Source organism: Acipenser ruthenus, chromosome 3 (genome assembly GCF_902713425.1).
Source record: "Acipenser ruthenus chromosome 3, fAciRut3.2 maternal haplotype, whole genome shotgun sequence".
Taxonomy (NCBI): domain Eukaryota; kingdom Metazoa; phylum Chordata; class Actinopteri; order Acipenseriformes; family Acipenseridae; genus Acipenser; species Acipenser ruthenus.
The window spans coordinates 6,722,395-6,741,450 of record NC_081191.1 but is presented as its reverse complement, the minus strand read 5'-3'; the positions used below and the strand labels follow the sequence as shown (position 1 = coordinate 6,741,450).

At 39.1% G+C, this 19,056-nt stretch overlaps 1 long non-coding RNA gene across 1 annotated transcript; it reads right to left on the bottom strand.

Annotated features, from left to right (window-relative positions):
* Positions 1-4,618: 4,618 nt before the first annotated feature.
* On the bottom strand, positions 4,619-13,288 carry LOC131709204 (uncharacterized). The gene is made up of 2 exons (XR_009311422.1): positions 13,175-13,288; positions 4,619-4,848 (listed from the first exon to the last, which is right to left on the bottom strand). It is a non-coding gene; the product is annotated as an uncharacterized LOC131709204 (long non-coding RNA).
* Between the last annotated feature and the right edge of the window lie 5,768 nt (positions 13,289-19,056).

Below are 19,056 nucleotides of genomic sequence, written 5' to 3'. Positions count from 1 at the left end.
CTAACTTACAAACATTTTAACAAATGTGTTTCATTATTTGTTTATAGTATATATGTGGTGACTTGCTTATCAATTTCAGTTAAACTTCAGGTCTCATGACTATCAACTCTGAGCCTAGTGAACATATTAGTGAACATTTGAAAGAAAACAGTAATTGTTAATAGTGTATTAATAACTTGTAGTTAACAACTCAAAGAGAGTTAATTAAAATAGAGTATGGTCATGATCTTTAATCAAAGATCCACCACTGTACTGAACTGTACATTTAGGAATATGTTTGAAAAGTACCTAATTTAATTACTCCGGGGGCACTATGAGACTTTTGTTGTCCAGTCCATTATTTTCAAATTCATGTGGCAGCCAGCATGAATGTTTAATTTCCATTAAAAGGATTATTGGAGTAATTCCCAGAGATTTTTTAAAGTCACATAAATGGCTAATTATCAGGTAGAACTGTAGCACTTAAGGTTTCAATTTGAATTTGCCCAAATTAGCTGGGAAGTTTAATCATGAATCTTTCTTTCTAAAAGCCAATTGAATAGGACTCTTAAAGAGGTGTCAGCTAACATCAGTGTCAGACCAGTGTTAAACATGTGTCCACAATGCTATATAAACTTCTATATTTACAAAATCAGTTTCAGCACATTTAACATCTATTAGTTTTATTACGTTTAGCACTTAAAAGGACTTCTGGAATTTATTACGCCACCACAGGCATGGAAGGCTGAGTAATTCATTTCTTCTCTTTTGCTGTTTGACACAGTATTCTTTTTGGCTATTCTATATTATACAGCATCACAACTTTTCGAACAAATCAGATCCTTCCATTACAGTGGATTATGTAAGCAATAAGACCCGATACAGAGGGCATTACGGACCATTTGTGTAATGGGGTTATTACAGTCAAACGGTCCATAATGCCTGGTACTGCCCACTGTTGAGGGTCTTGTTGCTTTTTGTACTTCAATGTTACAGCACAGTTGATTTGTATTTATTTTGTTTTCTGTGTATATTTCCACATAAGCATTCTAAAACGAGCATTCTACAAAATGTAGTGCTCCATTATAAGAACATTGGCTATGGGCTTTTCTAGAATATTGGTGTATAAAACAGCATTTTTAAAACTGAATACTTTTATTTGAATACACTTAAGTTTATCTTTTGTCCGGTAACTTTTAAGGCTACTTTCACATCGCTGACCAGTCACGAACAGTACTTTCTGAACCAGCATTGAACATTAACTGGATTTCTGTGGACCTAATTGAATTGTTTGTGTAGCGACGGCCCAAACCTGCAGCAATACTGCGTGTTGCCATCATGTTAGCGATTTCATTTGTTCCTAATGGCTGCAAGTATACCAAATATCTTTATCACTTACATTGGGTGGACCTAGTCCAGTTCAAGAATAAAGATAGAATGGCAGCTTCTGTGGATATTTCATCATATATTTCTCTAGTGACTTGATGGGGCAGTTTTGATCATGTCCCTTTTGCTCAGCCAATCAGAGTGCAGGGAATCTTTTCATTGAAGTATAAGTCAATATGCATGCACTGTATGAAACTGAACTAGTCTAAGCTTCAAAAATATTCAGTATGGCAACCATGGAGACTACTGTAGAAGAGAGCAAAGTAAAAAGCAAGCATGTCTAGATTTATTGAAGCATCCGAGAATGAAAACCAAAAGGTCATTTTCTATAAAGCAACGGTGTATATTATAATAGGCATTATTTGTTTTTAAGTGCAAAAAACACGGAGGTAAATGTTCCAAATTCGAAAAGTATCGCTGCGTATTTGTTTTTGCATGTTTATTCCCTTGTATGATACCCTTGAAAACCAAATAAAATAGACAGACATTCAATGTATATGTGTATTACATGGGTTGCTGCTTGTGATGAACAAGTTTTCAATACACTGTCCGCTGGATTACAGGCTCTTAAGCTTACAGAAGAATGTTAGACATTGACCATGGGAAGGGACATGAAGTGGTTAATTGGGTGCCTTGGTTGTGTTGCACAGTGAAATATGACACCACAGGGTAGATTTAAATATGCATTACCGCAAGCCTACAGCCTAATTGAGCACAGTGGAATCAGCTGGGGTCCCTGTCACAAGAAGAGTAATGTGATTTGTCAAAAGCAAGATACAGTATTTGTAAGAAGTTGATGAAACATTTATAATCACTTCTAAACACTGGGAGATGTTGCATGGAATATAAAAAGAAACCTTGAATGAAATGAAATTTTCATTAACACATCTGCATGTTTAATTCTAACCTTAGGCATTGTTTTACGATGGCCATTCTCACCACTTGTATGGAGAAAAGCTCTACATCACTTATAGACTTATAAAAAGTTATCACTTATAAAAGTTTAATGTCTCTGCATGCCCGCTAAAGTGTTTTTTTTTCTTCCTTTAGGTTATATTTTTCTCTTTTGATTGAATTATCCTAAAACCCAAGTTCCCGGACCCAAGAAAATAACAATACAAAGACCCCTCAGCAATCACAGCTGTGTGAGTTGCTTAGAAGCAACCAGACATCACAAACCGTCCTGAGAGAGTGCTTTATAAAGAGGTCAGCAACAGTTCACGTGAGGGCAGATTCATATGTTGTCAAACTCTGTCATTGTAGGCTACTGGTTTAGAAAAGTGTGAAAGTGTTAAAATGATGAGAACTCTGTAACCCTTTGTCTGACAGGTGACATTTTTCCATCTCATTACAACGATCACAGTAGCTGGTCTGTTGAATTATTTATAAAATGAGCATTTCAGTTATTAAATCACATGTACACCAGTACACTGAAAGCTCGGCTTCATTTTTGGTTTCTTTCTTCAATTCAGACTCTGGTCAGGTCATCTCTTTTTAAATTGTGGTTTGCTAGATTGGAAATAATAAATGAAAACAATATATCCTCTTTACTGTGACATCAGGGTTCTTATTTTACAAATAACACTGAATCAAAGAATAATATATAAACAATATTTATATAGAAGTACCAGACTTTTAAGTAATGTCACCTTATATAAATTGTCAGGTTACATTACTCAGAAACATGTTTTTGAATACCGATATTTCACTAGCTATGGTATCTGTTTAAAAAGGTTAAAAAAAACAAACGTTCCTTTAGATTATGTTCTGGATTCTTAAAATGGGATTGCATACATTTTCTTAATTTCTTGCTGCCCATTTCTCAAAAATAGGCATGGCTTCATCTACACATATTTCTGTTGTACCCAGTTACAGATCTATTTTCCTTTCCCTCACCATTCAGATGTATCCTTTGTTTAATTTTATAACCTCTCCTCAAAAGGGTGAGTGATGTATTACAGTATTGTAGGCCTAAAATACACTTACAATCCAGCCTAATATTACAACACACAACGTTTCCTCAGTACAGCAACCCTTCCTGTCATGTGTGGTTTGACATTTGTAACCACCATGACGGGGGCATTCTGCAGCAGGCCAAAGTGGACAATAAAGGGGAGGACAAAGCTGATAATGTCTTTTGCTGTGTAAAGGGTATGCCTTGGTTGACTGATTACGAAGGAGCACTTGACTGATGAGGATCAGGGAGCCTGCGACTGTGCAGTCCCACCCTCCCAGCAAGATGAATGCTGAGAGCAGGGACACTTCTGGGATGTTTCGGTTGGAAAGCAACCAAAATCTGGAATGCATAATGCACTGTGAAGAATTAGAGCTACGCAAAAAAAAAAAAAAAAAAAAAAAAAAAATCTTGTAACTGAACTATACTTTTTCAATGTTTCTTTTGAAAAAAATAGGCACATAAAAAGTCTTAAGGATTTTCACAAATCAAGTTCACTGAATATACATAACGCATTTCTTTGAACCAATTTCATTTTAACATACGTGTTTTATGGTGACATTTCAATAATGTGCCAGTATTAGCTGGAATTTAATTGTCACTATTACACAGAATTATGCCCCCAGGAGCTTACCCTGTTCATGTATTTATTTATAAGTCATGATTAATAATGTTGCTATCAAGATGTTAACCAATCACTGTATACCAATTTTAGGAAGGTAGCCAATCAAAATGTGAGACACACGTGCTATTAGCACTCTAAAGGAATCCAAATAAAAATGATATTTGGAACATGTTTTAATGAGGTGTGATAAATTTGCAGTGACGGTTACATTTTTCGTCTTATTACTCACTGTGTTCACAGAAATCTTATGCAACAGATTAACATCATACTGTATGTGAATAAAAAACATTTAGAACTGCATTTTGGTTTAGAGTTTCTCAATAGAATTTTGCAATATTTTGTTATGTATAAAAAAACAGTTGTTCAAGCTCCTAGTTTTTTAGGTTTTGGAAGATGCTTAATATAATAATATAAACATTTTAAACACATTTTCTTAGAAAATCTTAAATACAGTACATTCCATTCCTTTTGTTCAGGAAGTCCTATAAGTAACGATTCCTTTTTTCCTGTAAATTGTTTGTTTAAATACAAAATATGGAATATGCTTCTAGTTTACATGACTGAATCTGAATGACCTGAGCAACCTGAATGGTTCAGGACAGTGTGTGGGTTTATAAAACATGTAAGGTTTGTAGTCTTCTTAAAATAATAACTCAGCCTTCTTCAGGTAATCATCAATCAAAAGAGTTTTATAAAGGAACAAAGCAAATCCAAAGACAGTACAGGACGCAATCACAGGATAATACTGTAAGCGAAGTTACAGGTCTCAACAGGTGGTATTCGAGCGCCCCACCCTGGCCTGTGATGTTATCTGAGCTGCCATGGCGACAGAGATGGTATGTCTGGGCTCTCATGGCATCAGAGAGTTCGTTTCTGAGCTGGTGTCAGTGGAGATGTAGTAGTCCTGAAACAATAGTTACAGATATTAATATAAGGCAGGTTACATCCCACCGGGCATGGAACTCCACTGAGAGGGAGTGGAAATCTCCTACCTTCACCAATGAGGCATACCAGCAGGTGCCCCGTGACGCGGCACCGAAAGCACAGCGTGTCACCCTTTGTAGAAGTTTATGAATTCGAACCAGTCTTAGCTGGGTTGATTGTGGCTCGCACCTATGATCAGAATCAGTTTTTTAAGTAGAAAACTACTGCATAAACAAAGGTCACCCGCCCGAGGTCACAACTGCTCTTTGAGTAATACCACGATTCTCAGACATGGAGGCACCTCGGGCCATGTGCAAAGTTACAGAGCTACAAGGACAGGGCACAGTCAGACAGGAGACTTGAAAAGCCTTACATTAAACACAGAGGAATGACACAATGTTCAGAGACAGAGTTGCAATGATTTCTCATTTCTTTACCATTTAAAGGGGCACATAAAAGTATTACAATTTATATAAAACCTTACAAACGTAATACAACCAAAGCATCCAAAATTGACTGATTTAGAAGGGAATACATTTCTACAAGTGTTGATAAATCACATACATCTACCATCGAAGAAGAGCAAGCATGCGTGCCCCAAGTCCATCAGTGCTTTAGAAACCACATCTGATTTTATTAATCCAAATGTAAACTGCAACTCATTTGCTGTAGTGTTCCAACCAAGGCCAGCGCTAGGTTAACTAGCGCCCTAGCAGTGTTTGAGGCGCCACTCCCTATTAGTTACCAGTAAATCCTGGTGAATAGCTTTAAACTATGACATATTCATATATTATTATACCTACTGATGTAGACTATTAAGTGAGGTTAATAATGATTCTGCCGAGGGTGTTGGGTTTGTAAAACTCTTTACTGGTTAATTCAAGCAGATCTCTGCACAGCTAATCAGCAGGTACAGTCATCATCTAGACTGATTACAACCAACCATGTGAAGATGTTACAGAGCTTTTGTGATCCATTGAATTTAGCAGTACCTCAACCCTACCGAGCATCAAAAGAAACTTATCACTATTTTTGGAAAAAAAATAAGGTATATAAATGATGGACATTGACAAAATGTTTCTGGTTTCTTTTTAATCACTCAATCATTCATCCTTGACCATGACACGCTTGAGTGGCTATGACTGAAGCATAGGCACTTAATCACCTAATTAGTGGACACTGGATATGGAGTGATTTCAGCTGTTGAATTGCAAGCTTGAATAAAAGCAATAAAGAAAATCACAGAAAAGAAAACAATATGCCACGTCTGTCAAGAGAGCAGCGACTTCGTGCAATCGGCATGTTGGAGGCTGGACTAGAGCAGCGTACTGTGGCTCGCTGTCTTGGGTGCTCACAGCCAGCAATTTCAAACCTGGCGAGACAGTATAACCAGACACACTCTGTCAATGACAGGCCACGAACTGGGAGACCAAGAGTCGCAACACCTGCCCAAGATCGACAGATCATTTTGCAGCATCTTTGTGATGTCAATTGTTAATCAGCACAATAAAAAGTCACTGCACCTGCTCTAAAACAGAGTTTGTCATTTTTCGATCACATCTAGTGAATTTTATCCAAATATAAGTGATAAGTTTCTTTTGATGCTCAGTACACATTTTACTTGGAGATTTAAACAAAACCTTTTTGTAAAAAAGTGGGTTCATTGTTACCCTAAAGAACCAAACATGTTTATTTCAGTGGTTTTGAAGAAGTAAACAATGAACTAGAAAACTTTAGGGCTTGCACTCCCTTTTGGCTCAGGGTATTTTGCATTGCACAACACGTGGGGCATGCATAGGGCTATTAGGATCCAGACTGGATAAGGAGTTAGGTTAATTTAACCATATGTTTTCAAATGTTGCTTACAGGCAACGTACTATTTTGTTATATATATATATATATATATATATATATATATATATATATATATATATATATATATATATATATTGTGATGATGTGTATGTACCAGACAGTAATTTGGAGGCTTTAGGACCATGGGGGGTAGCCACACACTGTGTTGAAACAAATGTAACAAGTGTTTAATTGTATAATTAATCGGCAAATGCTGATCAGATGGAAGTGATCAGGTCGGGGTTAAAAAGGGCCTCAGTTTGTGTGTTCGGGGGAGGGTTGAAGTGGTGAAACAAGCGTGTTGGACAAAAGGTTTTCTTATAACAAAATAAAGGTACGGCGATCCTTGACAACGGAGTTCTGGACGGTGATTTGGCTGAGGTGATTTTGGGAATTAGTTTAAACAGGGGAACAGGCTTACCCTGCCCTGCATTAGTTAGCCTTTCTGTTTCTCAGTTTAGTTAGCGCCTGAAGAAAGGCTAGGTTTTGTTTTGTGTGTTTTTTTGTTTGAACAGTTTGCTAAATAAACGTACGCCACGGCGTTTAAAGAGCACTACCCTTGTTTCGTGTATAATTAAAGTGACAAACACCTGTTGGAAAGAACAAAGTACTTCACATTTGGTACCAGAAGTGGGGCTTTGTTTTCTTTGAGAACCCCGCAACATGGAAGAATTACTTAAAACAGTTCTACAAGCAACAGCAGCTCAGCAGCTCGCCACAGCGGCTTTGCAGGAGCATACCAAAGCCCTGGCAGAACAAGCAGCGCAGGATCGTCGAGAGTGGAGAGAACTATGGAGCCAGATGAATTCTGGAGAACGGGGGGGAGCAGCTTCTGCGGGACCCCGTCCTATAAGAGCTAGCCATGTTTTACAGAAAATGAACCCAGCAGACGACGTGGAAGCTTACCTGTTGGCGTTCGAAAGGACCGCCGAGCGAGAGGCTTGGCCACTTGAGCAGTGGGCTGGCATTGTTGCGCCTTTTTTGAGTGGAGATGCTCAAAAAGCTTATTTTGATTTGGAGCTAACAGAAGCAGCTAATTATAATCTTCTGAAAGCTGAGATTCTGGCGAGAGCCGGGGTCACCGTAGCTGTGAGGGCTCAACGCTTCCATTCTTGGAGATATGAAGAGGGAAAAGCACCAAGGTCACAGCTGTTTGACTTAATCCACTTAGCCCGTAGGTGGCTTAAACCAGAGACGAATAGCTCAGCGCGGGTTGTGGAACTACTGGTCCTCGACCATTATCTGAGGAACCTTCCAGTGGGCTTACGAAAATGGGTGGCACAGGGCAGTCCAAACACCGCCGATGAACTAATCGCCCTGGTCGAGCGTCAACTCACTGCCCTGGAAATTGCCCAGCCCACATCCCGTTTTGCCAAAAGCAACTGGCGCCCCACAAGCCCGAAACAACGCACCGCCGAGAATCCCGGTAAGAATGACTGGGAAAAAGGGGGCGCTGAAGAGCGGTCTAGAACCGTGAAGGGACCTTGGGCAGGGGAGAATAAATTGTGGAATGAAATGCAGAGTTTGCCATATCACAGGGTGCAATGTTTTAAATGTGATGGTTGGGGGCACATTGCCCGAAATTGTCCCAAGAGGGAGACGGTAGAGTCAATGGACTGTCATGTAGTGACTACGGTTAATAACTTATTTTCCTGCAGGTCACCAAAAACAGAGTATGTGGTTGCTGTTACAATAGGCGATAAAAGCACAGTAGCTTTGTTAGATTCAGGCTGTGGGCAGAGTTTAATATCCTCTGACCTGGTGGGGGAACACTTTTCTACAGACCAGGCGGAGGTACGAATAATGTGCATCCACGGTGATATTAAAACCTACCCAGCTACCACCGTAAATATAAAAATAGGTTCCCAGGAGGTAAAGTTAAAAGTGGGAGTGTTACCTAGACTTCCTTATCCAGTGATTGTGGGTCGTGATTGTACCGAATTTGCTCGCTTAGTACAGTTGCGAGAGGTTTTTGTTGCTACTAATGAGGCAGGGTCATCTAGTGGCCAGAACCCAGAGTTGTCTGAATTGTTTCCGTTTGACGAAGAGGTACTAGCTGAACCGGGAAAAACCAGGAAGACACGAAGTCAAAAGTATAGGACCCAAGCTAAACCGCAAAGGCTCCCTGGGGGGAAATATACAAGCAAAAGTGCAGACCCCCAAACGCGTGTAGGGCAGCCTAACAGGGAATCTGAGTCGTTAGGAAGTTTAGAAGAAAACCTCTCCGAGATGTGGGATGAGCTAGCAGTGTCTTCTTTGGACTTCAAACGAGAACAAATAGAAGATAAAAACCTACAATATGCCTTTAATCAAGCTGTGGTACCGGACGAACGTTATTGGGAAAATAGGGACACGGTGACTATACCACATTTCATTGTTAAAAATGATCTCTTGTATAGGGTCACTAGAACTGAATGTGGCGAGTGGTTAGAACAGTTACTGGTGCCAAGTAAGTTCAAAGGGGTAATACTACAGCTGGCTCACAGTCATTTGTTAGGAGGGCATCTAGGCATACAGAAAACTAGGGACCGGGTAATGATGCGTTTTCATTGGCCAGGAGTCTATAAGGATGTAGAGCGGTTTTGTATAGCTTGCCCGGAATGTCAACTGGTCACTGGCAGGAAACCTACTCGAGCCCCGCTTGTCCCGTTACCTGTCATAGACGTGCCATTTGAGAGGGTGGGAATGGACTTAATTGGGCCCTTGGAAAAGTCTAAAACAGGGTTCCAGTACATTCTGGTCATTGTGGATTATGCCACTAGATACCCCGAGGCTATACCGTTAAGGAACACTAATTCAATGAATATAGCACAGGCGTTGATACAGGTTTTTTCTAGGGTCGGTTTCCCTAAAGAGATCCTTACCGATCAAGGGACCCCCTTTATGTCCACAGTTATGAAAGACATGTGTAAGTTGTGCAAAGTAAAAAAAATTACTACCTCTGTTCACCACCCACAAACGGATGGTTTGGTGGAACGGTTTAATAAAACGTTAAAACAAATGATAAAGAAGGTAATGCACGTAGACGGCAGAGACTGGGATAGTTTTCTTCCTTATCTTATGTTCGCTATCAGAGAGGTTCCTCAAGCCTCGACTGGGTTTTCGCCGTTCGAATTATTGTATGGGAGACAGCCGAGGGGAATTTTAGACGTTGTCAAAGAAGTGTGGGAAGGAACGCCACCTAGAGGGGACAATTTAGTTGAGTATGTAATAAAAATGAGAGATAGAATGGACAAGGTTAGCAGCCTGGTAAATGAAAATCTGGTCAGAGCGCAAGAGCGACAAAAAACGTCGTATAACGCCGGGGCTCGTCTAAGAGAGTTTAAAGTGGGAGACAAAGTGTTGGTTTTGCTCCCTTCACATGCACACAAGTTTTTGGCTAAATGGCAGGGACCTTTCCAAATAGCGGATAAGTTAAGTAATGTAAACTATAAGGTGTACCAGACAGGGAAAAGGAAACCATACCAGATTTACCATGTCAATCTGCTGAAACCGTGGGTAGACAGGGAACCTTTAGTAGGCACAGTACAGTGCGAAGATTTAGAACTGGGTCCTGAGTTGCCGGGTATGACAAGTGCGACTGAAATGAAAATTGGTGAACACTTGACTGCGGAACAGAGTAATGCAATTAAAGAACTAATTAATAGAAATGATGACGTGTTCTCAGACTTGCCAGGGAGAACTAATCTTATGTCACATAGTATCATTACCCCTCCAGGAGCCTGAGTCAGAGTGAAACCATTTCGAATTCCAGAGTCTAAACAGGGGGATCTCGCTAAAGAAATAAAAAAGATGTTGGAATTACAAGTAATTGAGGAATCAAATAGTGACTGGTGCAGCCCGGTGTTGATGGTGCCAAAACCTGATGGAACTATAAGATTTTGTATGGATTTTAGAAAAGTGAACGAAATATCAAAGTTTGATGCATACCCAATGCCGAGGGTGGATGAATTGCTAGAAAGGTTGGGAAAAGCCAAGTATATTACCACACTCGACTTGACCAAAGGCTATTGGCAGGTGCCATTGTCACCAGAGTCAAAAGAAAAGACAGCATTTGTAACTCCACAGGGTTTATTCCAATTTACAGTGTTGCCCTTTGGTCTGCATGGTGCCCCAGCCACGTTCCAAAGGCTTATGAACAGGGTACTCAGGCCACATAGTCACTATGCAGCAGCTTATCTTGACGATGTGGTCATTTTTAGCGTTGATTGGGAGTCTCATGTATACAAGGTGGAAGCGGTATTGAGATCGTTAAGGGAAGCAGGCTTAACAGCTAATAAAAAGAAGTGTGCATTCGCTCTGCAGGAAACAAAGTATCTGGGATTTTCACTCGGACGTGGCTTAATTAGACCACAGCAAAACAAAATTGAAGCTGTTCTGTCTTGTCCCCGTCCAGTGAACAAGAAACAAGTCCGAGCCTTTCTCGGACTTATTGGCTATTATCGCCGGTTCATTGAAAATTTTGCCTCAAGAGCTGTGCCCTTAACAGATCTCACTAAAACATCCACGTCTAACATGGTAAAATGGTCAGCAGAGGCTGAGTGGGCATTTTTAGATTTGAAATCAGCACTGTGCTCTGAACCTGTTTTGATAAGTCCTGACTTTGATAAACCGTTTATATTACAAACAGATGCTTCGGAAGTGGGTTTAGGGGCAGTGTTATCACAGTCCTGTGAGGGGGAGGAACATCCTGTTTTATTTTTGAGCAGAAAGCTCCTCCCAAGGGAAAAAGCATATGCTACAATAGAAAAGGAGTGCTTAGCTGTCAAGTGGGCAGTGGACTCTTTGAGGTATTATCTCTGGGGAAGGAGATTTACACTGGTTACAGACCACGCCCCATTACAGTGGATGTATCGTCAGAAAGACAAGAATGCGAGAATAACCAGGTGGTTTTTAACGTTACAGCCTTACTGTTTTGACTTAATACATAGAAAAGGTAAAGAGCACATAAATGCTGATTTCGTGTCTAGGTTTCCGCAGCCAGCAGAAGTCTTGTATGCCCGACCCCACGGGATCGTGCAGAGGGGGAGGGTATGTGATGATGTGCATGTACCAGACAGTAATTTGGAGGCTTTAGGACCATGGGGGGTAGCCACACACTGTGTTGAAACAAATGTAACAAGTGTTTAATTGTATAATTAATCGGCAAATGCTGATCAGATGGAAGTGATCAGGTCGGGGTTAAAAAGGGCCTCAGTTTGTGTGTTCGGGGGAGGGTTGAAGTGGTGAAACAAGCGTGTTGGACAAAAGGTTTTCTTATAACAAAATAAAGGTACGGCGATCCTTGACAACGGAGTTCTGGACGGTGATTTGGCTGAGGTGATTTTGGGAATTAGTTTAAACAGGGGAACAGGCTTACCCTGCCCTGCATTAGTTAGCCTTTCTGTTTCTCAGTTTAGTTAGCGCCTGAAGAAAGGCTAGGTTTTGTTTTGTGTGTTTTTTTGTTTGAACAGTTTGCTAAATAAACGTACGCCACGGCGTTTAAAGAGCACTACCCTTGTTTCGTGTATAATTAAAGTGACAAACACCTGTTGGAAAGAACAAAGTACTTCACAATATATATATATGTGTGTGTGTGTGTATGTGTGTGTGTATTTATTAACCAACTCATCCCACAACTACACCTTACCACAACAGTAGAACATTATGTCGTCTGTCAGTAATACGTATAAGAGGAATACCGGACGATTGGTTCAAACATTGGTCTAAGAACAATTTGAGTGAGTCTGGAACTTGAAAAACAAAACTCTGTAAAAGTGAGTTTGCAAAAGTATTCATGGAGAGCTTCAATCCAGCTTTAATTACAAGGGAATTTCTTCTAAAACTACCACAGTAGATAACAGCATTAATCAGCCCTCTTATAAAGGATCACAGTAGATGATTTTGAACAATTTATAGCTGCAAAGAAACAATCTTTATCAAGCAACCAATAAATAAACACATTATTTTTCAATGATCATTTTATATTCAGAAGATTAATGTTGAGCAACAAATGTATTATTATAGCCAGGTAATAACTATGAGACTAAGGGGACAGGTAAGCTTTGATTTTGACAACATAGACACCTCTGGAAGTTAACTTTGAGAATGTATAAGACTTGCTAACACAAAGGTCACAACGTTATGGTCTATACAGTTCTTCATTCTATTTATACAACATAAGACTGCCACAGAAAATGTAATGGCATTTCAGAAAATAAATACGTAGTGCTCAATGAATTTCTGCTACAGGAGATTTCATTATTTCCAGTGCTGTGTGTTTCTTATCTGTTTTCCAGTAACACTGTTAGAGCAGTGGTAACCAAATTAATTATACTTCATTTGACATCTTTAACAGTATTGACCAAATTTAAGAACAAATGAGAAATGCTTATCAAGCTTGAAGAAAATAATCCATCAGTGGCAGAATTGAAATTTTTTGCAGTTCTCTTATTAATCAAAGTAACACTTACTATCCTATCTCCACTTCCCATTAACATCCATTAAGCAGGGCTGCTGATTGAAGCAATTTCTTTTGGGATCGCATACTCATTTTAAAGGAGCCTTTCTTCCCTAGCAAACTATCATACCACACAATTACAGAGGCAAGCGAAAGAAACACTGTGCTCATACCATGACCTTGACACATTCAACAAAGACAATATAACAAAAATATTCAACTCCAGCACAGAAGCATGTGCTCGTCCCAGCTCGTCCAGGGGTTCTATACATGCTCTTAAAAAAATTAAAAAAGGAAATTACTCAGCCCTCTCTTAAAAGAATAAGAAACTGCATGCAGAAATCTTTGGAAAATATTGACAGTGCTGCTATTTTGAAGAGGGAGTAGAGGGGTGTGTGGGAGCTTTATATATCATTCCTGACCTACCATATAGATAACCTAGTCTCATTTATTAATTAGAATGCTAATATAATAAGTATGAAACAGCTTTTTTTATTATAGTTCATACTTAATACAGATATAGCCGTGTAGTCCCACTTTCAATAAATACACTGAAAATGTGTTTCCCATATTTGTACTGTGGAATAACCCCCTTCCCTCCCTCCTCTCTCTCTCGACTGTAAAATCTCCATCAAGTGTATCTGAATGTTTTTTCCAGCCGTGTCCAGTCTGTCCCTCCACGGGTCACCCCTGTCTACCACAGCCAAGTCTACCTCTTCTAGTCTCTTCAGCCATTCCCAGGCTTACAGGGAACATATGCTTCCACATTACATGAGCTGTCAAGAAAATCATATTGACCTTTATTCAAAGTACTGCTGAATTGGTTATATTTCATTCATACAATGTTTCATACACTGTCACATGTACTCCAATAATATTACACAAAGCTATTAGTGCAATTAAAAAAAAAAACAACACTGTAATGAATGCTTATTTTCTTTCTTTTTTTTTTACATTTTCCTGAAACAAAAATTAGTCCTGGTTTCTACATGGTGCTCTATTTTAGTTAGCTGCCTGGGTCCTGCAAGTTTAACCACAAAGCCAAATGTACTTATTTGAACAACAATAAAAAGGAGTGCCCCAAATCCAATTAAACCTTCCAATCCAATTAAAACATAGCCCGGATCAATAAAGTTCAATGATCTATTAGAGCACTTCAATAGATAACTCTTACAAATGCACCCTATTCCTTTGACAGGTTTCTGATATATCAAGTGTGGGAAAGTAAGAGCAGCCCAGACACTGTCAATTAGGAATGGGCCTAAAATTACCCTTTAAAACGGAGATGGGGATTTCAATTCCCACCGACAATAAGATATCGTTTCATTTAAATCAAGTCAGAGATTGTTAAGGTGGAACTAAGGTGGTTGTGTAAGTGCATGGTGTTTGAGCACCCCTCTTTGTAATGCATGATGTCTCCATTGTTATAATGGAGCAAGACCTTAAGAAAAATAAATCCAAACTTCTAAGCTACTGTTGCCAAACAGAATTGTATGTTTTAAATCATGCATTATTCAAACACATTACTTTGCTTCTGATTTCCAATACAACAGTTATTATATATATGCAACAGACTTCAGATGGACCAGTGCCTGTACGATTCTGTTAGGTACAGCATTTCAATTTTCCAACCACTTCACTGTTCATGCAATATGATACCAACATTTACCAGTACACCCCCTCTCCTCACTTTAATTTCACTTTATTCACATTGATCAATTCACCTCTTCCCCTGCCGAAGCTGTCTCTGCTGCCTGTGCATGACCAGACCCACTTGGATCTGTGCAGCTCTGTATCACGCCCCCTTGTAGTGCTCCCCCACCCAGTGTGCTCCGGTATGGGAGATGGGAGTGGATATTAACATTGCTAATTGCAAAAAAATCAGCCAAACTTTATGGACATCCAAAAGGTTTATAAATGGTCCAAAAAAGTAATTACAGTTAAGTAAACTGGGCTAAAGTAAATGAAAGTGATATTTCAATGTAAAAATAATAAGGGATTATTACATGTTACTACAATGCTATAACAAGCATGTGACATTAGACAATCATTATGCATTTGGGAAATGAAACGCAATACAAATAGCAGATTAGTGCACTAATGTATAGTAAATGCAGGTTCGACCCTAACAGAAAACCTTTAATGTAAATTGACTTATCTGTCAATCTGATCTCTGCAATCTCTTACCTGCAGTTGGTGGCAAATAGAGACTTACTTACATTAGGCTGTCATTTTATGTTGTTTTTTTTCTCTTGGCTTGGTTAGTTAACATGGTTATAAAGGGGCAACAAAACGTTAATATGTTTAGCTTAACACTAGTACAGTGTAAGAAAGAGCAACACACTAGTGATACTCATAAAGGACAAAAAAAACTCCAGTAATTGACAAGTTTCAGATCCCAATCAGCACTAATCCTAAACCTAAAGGTAAGTCCTATATAAAGTATTATATACATACTAGAATTATGTGAAATGGGTGGGTGACAAACTGTAGGATAGATAACATGAAAATACAACGTCTAATAAAAGTACATTTTATCAATTCAAAAACGATGTATATGTGGGTACTATTGTAGGCAGTTTTTAATATCGCTCTATGAAAACGATGGCAGATTTACACGTTACAACAAGCCAAAAATAGACCACATTCCAGACTGTTCAAAGTTCATAAATCGTGTTTGTTCAACATGAGCGAATGACTCAATACTGGGAATCTCTTCTTAGAAAGATGGTATTTATTAAGCATGCAACAATATAAAAGTTTGAAAATCACACAAAACAGTTACACAATTAAAGTCACATTAAAAGCATTACAATGAGAACTAAGGTTTAAAACAACAATTTACCAACAAAATACTAGTACATACTGACACAACAAGGGGTCACACAATACCTGAATAGATATTTAAGAGTATTGTTACCTAGCCTGAAAAGCAGTTCTGTTACCTTGTGTTTCTCCGAGTGTCAGGGCCCCCAACCTTGATGGATAAATACTGAGAGCTGAGGGCTCCAGGTGCAGTCTTGTAGTTTCTTAGAGTCTGAGCAAGCAGGGATCAGCAGCCAGTCTGGGGCTAAAGCAGGTCTGGATAGCGCTGGGCTCAGATTAGAGGGCAAGCATAGGGGGGTAGAGCTGGGGACCAGGAGTTGGGGATGTAGAGTTGGGGACAAGGAGCTGGGCTAAAGCAGCGGGCTTTATACTTTTCAAACAAAGAGATTATTTGAATTTCCCGCTGCATGCTCCGATTGGCTATTTTGTAGCGAATGGGCTTGCCATCTTGATTGATTGCTCCCCCCTTCCTCTGTCTGATTAGTTCTTTATCATAATCTGGAAAGGGGAAACTTTTAAAACGTGCATAACTTTTGCTAAATAATTCAGATTTTATTCTGAATTCCCGTTATTTTTACCATAAGAAATTACATTCCTTTAGACACCAAACATGTCTGGTTGCGACTTTGGTTGGACATTGCCAACAGTTTAATTCTCTTAGGGATTTATTACCTGGGTTATTCTATACTTGTTAGGCAATTTAAGAATAAAAACGCTTCCATCTTGTACTCATGGTGGTATTAAATCAATATGATGTGAAATTTGTCTTAAATCTCTAAATCTTTAAGCTATTTTTCTCTTTTCAGACTCCAATGCTAAACTACCTCTCTCAATAGACGGGTTAATTAAATCATGGAGACGGGTTTGATTATCCTTTTGTTTCCTGAGTGCCTGGTGCATTCAAGGTGTTAGGTTGATCGTTCTCTCTAGGCAAAGCTAGACAAATTAGATTAAAGTTCATTCAATGTAGATTCCTGATACAATATCATAAGAACATAACATAAGAAAGTCCATGACATTTGCAATATATTTGAGATGACAATGTCTATAGAACCTACATATAGAAACAATGTAAAAATAAATTAAAAAAAGAGATTCCATATTAACAATGTCCAACTTCATGCTCAATATTACACTGCAACTGTCTGGTTTCCGAGCACCTGTTTTTTTAAGCTTTCTTAATTAACGTGCCTACAGAAGCATGGCAGACTTCCAGTCACACAGATGGACCGGCTAAGAGCACCACTGTCCAACCCTTCTCCTCTTCCAGCTCTTCCTGTGACCTCTGCCTGAAAGCTCTCTCGCCCATAGCAAATCAGCACGGTTATCCATTTCATGTCCCTGCAGACAGTGAATCTAACGGTTCCCTTTGTAATTGGTTAGAAATGCATCCTGGATTGTTTAACTCTTCGTGGGAGGGGTTTGCTTGTTCTTTACCACCAGCTTAACCACAATTACTATTCAGCACAAGCACTCCATGTGTATTTATTTTATTAGATATAGGCTGGAGAAAATAAATGTGTCAACAGAGTGTAATGCTATGAGTACGGATTCATTTCAGCAAGTCTGCAAGGTGTTATTATTCTGGAAGGATAAGTGACTGTTTCTCAGTGAATAACGCCTTCAAGGAAACTGGAGTAGAAATCTGTAGCAGGGGGCCCAGAGTCATTTGTTTTAACACTGCACCCCATGCACCTAATATCAAAGCCTTTGCCCAGGTTAGAAAGGTACTTGAAAAAGGGTGATGGAGCTTTTAAATATCACAGAATAATATTTTCATAGCGATTTTATTAATCATATGATGGAAAATTGTGTTTTAAATGCTTTGTCATAAGATATAAAAAGCAAATGTTACAGCACACCATCATTTTTCTTTTTTTTTTTTTTATTACAGACTGCTTCAATTATTGGTACTGTAATAATGTAATGTAACTTGGCTAACATAATATAGATTTAGATAGATAAGAGTCTGTAAGGGTGTCTTTGTCAGTGCAGTGCAAGGACAACATAGAAGGAAGCAGTTTTCTGCCCTAAACAAACCTGGGCGGGTCAAGCTGCATATCACATATCACCTTCTCTCTACTAATAAGCCTGTGCACCACCATGTGGTATCTGGACCCCCTCAACTCTTTCCCCAACAGCTAACCACACTGATGGGCATGATTCTAACCCAATCACTGGCGTAACATCAACCCTCCCTACCACACATGCAATCGCAATCACGTAAACAGAAACTCAGTTACCAGGGGACCATCCCAATTATTAACATGACATTGTGTTCTCAGACTGGGAAATGTATTCCAACACCAAACCAGCCAGAAAACCTGCTGCACCACGACTGTAAACACAGTACTGTGAATCTCGCTGACACACTACAAAAGAGATGGCTAAAATCACCTTCTCTAAAAGGTATACTGTGTATCTTTGATTACAATTATATTTTTAGTATTCAAATAATTCAACTTATATTTTGAAGAGATATGTTAAGGTTTGATGTTGATGCCCTTATTCTTATAAATAATTATAAATACAAGAACCTAAAAGGGTTAGGAATATACCCTGCATCTATATTCTTGTATCAATGTATTTCTGCAATAGGGTAGTTCTGTGGTGTAATGCTTGTAATATCTAGGAAATGTTGAACATAATGGCCACCTACCTATATCTGCAATAAAATGTAGAGTATGGATTATTCTAGTTGTAAGTATCAAAGATAAATTTTGCAACTGCAGGTAATGATGAATCTTTTTGCACAACCAATGTCTAGAGGAAACCTGTCTTCTTCTCTGAGCTGTGACACATAGACTATTTATAGGGCCCTTAGCATTGTGGGGTTTTATCATAAAGAGGCAATGTGTCTAAGATGCTACTCGCTAAAAATGTTACCAAGGGCTTTGTCTCTTTGAAGACCTTTTAGTGGAGAGTGTTAGATTCTTTCTCACTGTGTTTATGTCCCCAAAAGACAAGGGACAGATGTTTAACATCAGGCCATTAATCCCTTAGCCCAGGTTCCTGTGACAGCGCAAACCCAACAGAACAAGCCCTTTGCCATCACTTGTGTACGAGCAG